The sequence below is a fragment of the Hibiscus syriacus genome, unplaced genomic scaffold, assembly GCF_006381635.1.
Source record: "Hibiscus syriacus cultivar Baekdansim isolate YM2019G1 unplaced genomic scaffold, ASM638163v2 tig00001349_pilon, whole genome shotgun sequence".
Lineage (NCBI taxonomy): Eukaryota > Viridiplantae > Streptophyta > Magnoliopsida > Malvales > Malvaceae > Hibiscus > Hibiscus syriacus.
Window position 1 is genome coordinate 971,863 of NW_024061867.1, and position 6,421 is coordinate 978,283.

General features: G+C 32.7%; 1 pseudogene; it reads left to right on the top strand.

The window, feature by feature from the left end:
- The first annotated feature begins 1,891 nt into the window (after positions 1-1,891).
- LOC120126285 lies at positions 1,892-5,604 on the top strand (annotated as a pseudogene).
- Positions 5,605-6,421: the final 817 nt, after the last annotated feature.

Consider the following 6,421-nt stretch of genomic DNA (forward strand, 5'->3'; position numbering starts at 1 on the left):
TTAATAATGTTAATAATTTATAAATATATATTATAGAAAAAAATAAAATAAGATGGATAAAAATTAAAAAAAAATAATTAGTTTTCATAGAGAAAACTCAAGGATTGCTAGATTTAAAAAAAATATTCGAAAGCATCTTCCTTGTTTGTCAGTTTCTCTCTTCCAATAAAGTCTTAAATATAAAAAATAAATTATAATCGATCAAGAAAACAAGGATGAAAGCCAAGATAAAAAAAGAGAAGTACTATGAAATGAAAGTTCTCTTTTATTGCTTTTATTCTCATATCACAAATGCATAATTTTTTTTCTCTTTTTTCTCAATCTCTTTCTCTGTGTGTTTTAAAGAGTTGGATTAAATATTTAAAATAGTTGAGCCTTCATGAATCTACGGTGAAGATTATTTACATCGACGACTAAATTGAACCGACGTCATATAATATCTCTCATATGAGGAAATAACATATAATCTTATCAAATCAAATCACTTAACCTATTTATTTCTCTTTATTAGAGATCACACTCGATATGACAATAAATTCCTTATAATATTCTCTAATATGATGATATTTTTTTTAAAGACCAGTGTGAACGAATTCCTCAGATCTGGACTGAAACTCATACTTTAATTTGGACAATAAATCTCTGGATGAAAATAAGTGTCTACAATTATTTACAATATTATTACATGTATTTTTAACTTTGTTTAACGAATCTAACATGTAATTCTATTGAATCAGCTAGTGATTAATGATTATAATTTTTATGGATCATTTTTTTATAAAATTTTATTCAAATCTTTAAGTGATATTAAATAAATTTAGAATAAAGAAATCAAATACAATGTAAGCTTGATGTGATTTATAATTTATTGAGTCGTGCGTATTGAGTAATTATTGTTAAGAGGAATCAGATATATTAGATGGGTATTAAGATGAATATAGCGAATTTGGCTAATTGGATTGGGATGATTCTTGAGGATCTGTCATGATTAATTCTTTGAATATGAGTTGTGTTATTCATCGCACCAATTCTAATGAAACAAAGATAATTGTGTTGATCGATAATAATTTATTTATTTTAATTTAAATATAAAATTGCAATCAATGATCGATCGATAGATAATCGATCAATATTGTAAAGATTTTAAGCGATGAGTGTTGAAGGATAGTATTTTAATTTGAGAAAAATAACGTCAGATAATCGATCAAGTTTATTAAGAGTTTTTTTAAAAAAAATTATCAAAGCACAAATTAAGTTTCTCATCAGTTAAAAGAATGATTTTTATTTCTAGAAGTATCATGTTCGAGCACCAGAGATTGCAAGGACGTTGAGTTTTCACTGTCAAATTATTGAAAATCTTTAGAACAAATATTATATTGTAATCACCCTAGATCAATAAAAAATTCTATCAAAAGTTTATGCTATTCGATAAATATTTTAAGAGATATGTCTTGATATGTTAGTGGAGAGTGATATTTTCGGAGATATGATAAATTTAAATATAAATAATAAAATATTTATTTATTATTCATAAATATAATTTAAATATTCATGAATATATTTGATTTATAATTCATAAATATATCTATTTAATATTCAAAACAATTAAACAAATAAATATGAATACACATAATATTAAACAAAACAAATATAAATATAATTTTGAATTCTTGTTGGATAAACAACTAAGTATATTTATGAATAATTGAATAAACAACTAAATATAAACAAAGATATGTTGGATTCTTGTTGGATTCATTTAAGCCCTAGGCGAAATTGCCTCTTGATCTGATGACGGCCCGGCCGGGTCTAAATATTCGTCGAAATTCGGCCCAAATCGGCCGTATATCTTCCCTTCCATACGCCATCGCTCTGTTCCAATTATCTCCAACAACAAAGACACTTTCTCTCCCTTCACTTTCCATCTCTACGGTTTCCTCTGCTTGGGAGATTCTCGGTTTCGTGCTTTTCTTTAATTTTATCATAATAAAAGTGAGTACATTTGCTTTTCTTTTAACATTCCCCCCTTCAAAACTCTCATTCCTTGCCCTTATTTCCCCTCAAATTTTGTTTTATTTTCTGAATCCACTGGAACTGGTTGAACTTTAAAGTTGCCAGTTTGCAGGTGTTACTTTTTTTTGTAATTGATTTCTCGAAATTGCAATTAAACTCAATTGATTGGATTATCGGTCCTAATCATAATACTGATTAGAATTGGCTGTTAATGTTGAGAATAGGTTTTTAATTATCACTGGATTGTTAATCATTTGCTGTAATTCTATGGTCTGTTCGAACCCTCTCGAGATTGAGTTTATATTATGCAAAATACTTTCTTAGCTTAAGTCGGATTAAAGTTGATGGAAGTGTCGTAGTTAGATTTATCCTGTATGTGATCCGATGATCTCACTAACCCAAAAAATTTATCGTTTCCTTCTCTAATTTTTAGCCTTTTTTCCTTCTTGCGTGAATTTATGGATTGGGGCTGTCTTTGCCACAATGAAGCTCATAATTTTTTTGTTTTCCGGTTGCATGATGTGCGTTATTGGCAATGGCATTATTAATTTAAGCTCAGTTTTTTCTTTATTTGTCACTTTTACACTCTGAAAGAAAAATAGAAGAAGGTCGAATGTGCCTCTGGATACAATATGGAAACATATTATTGTAGGAGTAGGATTAAAACCTGAAATTCAACTTGCTAGAATTCGAAGCATGATTTTACTTCTATTCCTAACCAATATGTTTGCATTGATGTGTTTGTTTTGGCCTGTTTGAATCACATATGATACTGCATTTATTATTATTTTTTGTTAACAGCAGAGTTTGATTAATTGAAAAGATAATGGTTAAAATGGGGTATTAAATAGATAAATGAAGCCTGAAGATTTTAGTTTACTTAATATATGAAACTTTTTTTTTGCAGTGCCAAAGAAAACTCAGGGCCGCATAGCTGCTTGATGCATTTGTAGCAATTTAAAAGGAAAAAATGAAAAATGGTTGGGATTTCTTGAATTTGCTCCATTACGACTTGTCAATAAAGATTCTTACATCTTTGCAGGATCCATCTGATCTTGTTCGCTTTGGTGCTGTCTCACGCTCCTGGCAACATTTTGGTGAGCTAGAATTAAAAAAAATTGTAGTTGTTTCGAGGCAAATACTGGATTCATCTTACTCTTTCATTTTGGTAAAGTTCTAATGGAGCTTAGCATCATGTGGAAATAGGTGGACAGTATTTTCACTGCAGTTTGGTTTTCCATACGGTTCCTTGTTTCTTGTCCCGTATTTATCTATTTAATAAATTTGAGTTTTTGACGTAAAATGGTTTTCAATAGAAACAATCGGTTATAATCCCTCTCAGTTCAATGTAGATACATTCTATCAATTCTATTAAATTTCTCAAAATCTTCTTATCAGAAATTTCCTTTGATGCCCGAAAGTTTTGATTGATTAGCTAGCTGAATTCTTTTGCTAAATATTATTTTTTCTCATTTGTGCATCCCTATTTTACCACTACTTATCTTAATAAGCTGATTTGTTTGCAATCTGATCTTTTATTCTCATGCTGTGGATTTGGTATGCAATTCTCTCCTACATTTAAGTTTTTTGAGCCAAAGCCCAACTTGAAGATCCATCCTAAGAACTTGCTTCAGAATCTGCTAATGTCAGTAGGAAAAGAGAGTAACCCACCTAAGCAACGGTTAAAGTTGAAAATAGATGAGCAGGCTTTCATGTCCTTTGTTGTTCTTTATAGTAGTGTCACAATTTATTTGTTCATTATGATATCAATCTTGCATTGTTGGTCTTTGGCTTTTATGCATGACCTTTTTGCTGTCATTGCTGACTTTATGAGTTTTCAATGGTTTGCAGTGATTAAAAATGGCCTATGTAAGCAACTGTGCCTGAGAATGTTTCCTCAATTATCTAGAGTTGATCATGTCAATGAGTTAAGTAGCGCTTCAAAAGGCCATGCCGAAGCTGGGTATAGCAATTTTATGTAATGTGAAGCCTTGAAGAGGGAGCATAGAGTTTATGCCTTTTTAGCTCGAGGTTGTTTGTTGTTTCGTATCAGGGAGTGCATCTCAGAAGCAATCATCGCTTCTAGCACTGATAATTACCCGGAGGAAAGCATAGATAACACTTTGGAATCAAGAGATAGGGTGGCACGGAGAGCTTCATACTGGTCAAGTAAAGGACAAAGTAACCCTGCAGTGCCCGAAACATTGACATATAGATTATGTGCTGATTTATGTGTTATTACTGAAATCAATATAAGACCTTTCCAAGGTAATTGTTTCGATATTTGTGCAACTCTGTTTTCCATCTTTCAGCAATCTTATTTTATATTAGCTTGAAACTTTTCTTATCAGATATTTTTTTTAATCCAGCTTACTTCGAGTTTGGTAAGCCAATATACTCCGCTAACTCAGTGAGATTTCGGATGGGTCATATGAAGTCCTATGTGGACAATCTTGTGAGTGAATCATGCCAGGATTGTGGTCATGAGAAGTTTGTATGGACTTGCACCTCAGAAGAGTTTCCTATGGCTCAGGTGGGTTCAAGCATCTGGGTCCATTTGGCTTCTTTTTGGCTTTCTCTATTTGTTACCATAATAAATACTAGATCTGGTTATTGTGCGGGCACCATTGCTTATACTGAATAAAAATGACTTTATGTGATACTAATACAACACTAAAACGACTCCCAACATCATTTCTGTTTTCAGATGTTAATTCTCACACTGGAAATGCTCTGTAAAGTTAATTCTCTTACTTGTAGTTTTGTAATAGCTCACACTGGAGAACTGATCACGTTGGATTTTTACATGAGCAGGAAAATAAATTGCAGAATTTCAAGCTTCCAGAACCTGTTCTTTGCATTGGTGGGATGTTACAGATTGAGCTGTTGGGTAGGGTCCAGAGAGAGGACATGGATGGCTTATACTATATATGGTACTGTCAGGTGCACCCTTTATTTACCTAGTTTGATATTAACATGTTGTAACAGGGTTATGAGTAATAGGTTTTATCGACAAGATTTGTCTTTGGGACCCATGAATCAATCGCAATGTTCGTCTCTAGGTGTATGTAGTATTTTTTGCCATCTTGCTTTGCCCTTTTATTGACGATATCTGTTGGGTGGCATCATTGCAGTGTCTCTCATGTTGAAGTAAAGGGACGCCCATTATCTCCTGCCTTTGGTATACAGATACTTGAACCGTCTGAAAATTTTATGCTGGAGGCACGGAGTTATACACAACCACCACCCATACCCGAACAGGAAAGCCTTCCATCCACTCTGCAGATGCGAGTGAGAGACTTGGAGCAGATTGTGAATTTACTTCGGGAGAACGGGGGAGAATATGGATATGGATGGGACATAGAGGATGAAGAATCAGATGAGGACGAGGAGGAAGACATTGACATAGAATAAACTTGTTCTAGTTTTCTTCCCCCTTCGAACTCAGTTACAGGTCTCACATGGAAGCTAAAATTTCCTGTAAACAACGCTAGGAGTCTTCCTGAGTTTTACCTAAACTTTGTTCAGGATTTAGTTCTTGTGTGCTAGTTTTATCAATATCTGTAAGCTTTTATCCAAGTGCTTTCGAGGCTTTCAGATCTGCCCAGTGAATGTATGACGTGTGTGTTTTTTAATTATTAAATTTTACATTTTGCTAAATTTTACATTTTGCCCTCTTCTCCAAACAGCTACTCATCGGTGATTGTCGTTTACCACCGCATCAGAGTTTGTTGAATAAAATCATAAAATGATCCGTGGAATGGGTGTAAGCGTCAGAGATGAATAGAATCATTGGTTGATTGATTAGAATAATATCAAATCCAGACCTGGTTCTCCACAACAACAGGATATTAGTGTAAACTGAGGGCTGGCAGCTGGGTTTGCATATTTTTATATCACATATTTTTATTGGTGAACAGAATTATTTTTAATGATTTAACTTTAAAGAAAACCTTGTAGACTGTGAAGTGAATAAATAACAGCAATATGTATTCAGTATTATTTTGTTAGAAAATGCAAAACACAAGTGGTGCTAGATAGGAAACAGTATCAGGTTGAAATATTCTTCAAAGCTTACACTAATAAAGCACATGTTCAAACAAATTATTTAAAACCACACTCTAAGATCCTTCACCAAAACAGGCTTCCAACTTCAGGATGTCTTGGACTTGGGTGGTGATGGAAGTAACTGCAACACAACATTATCCTGTCAGCCTCCAAACTCCGTATTCAAACCGAGTTTTTTCTATGTCACAAAAACGATCCATGTAATACTGTTCGTTATTTAAACTTTAAAACGTTTTTGATTATTTGGATCTAAAAATGTCCAATTTCCAGTACCTAACAGTTAGCTTAATTTAAGAATCGTATCTATCTAATAAACAAGATGAAAGAATTTAATTTCCAG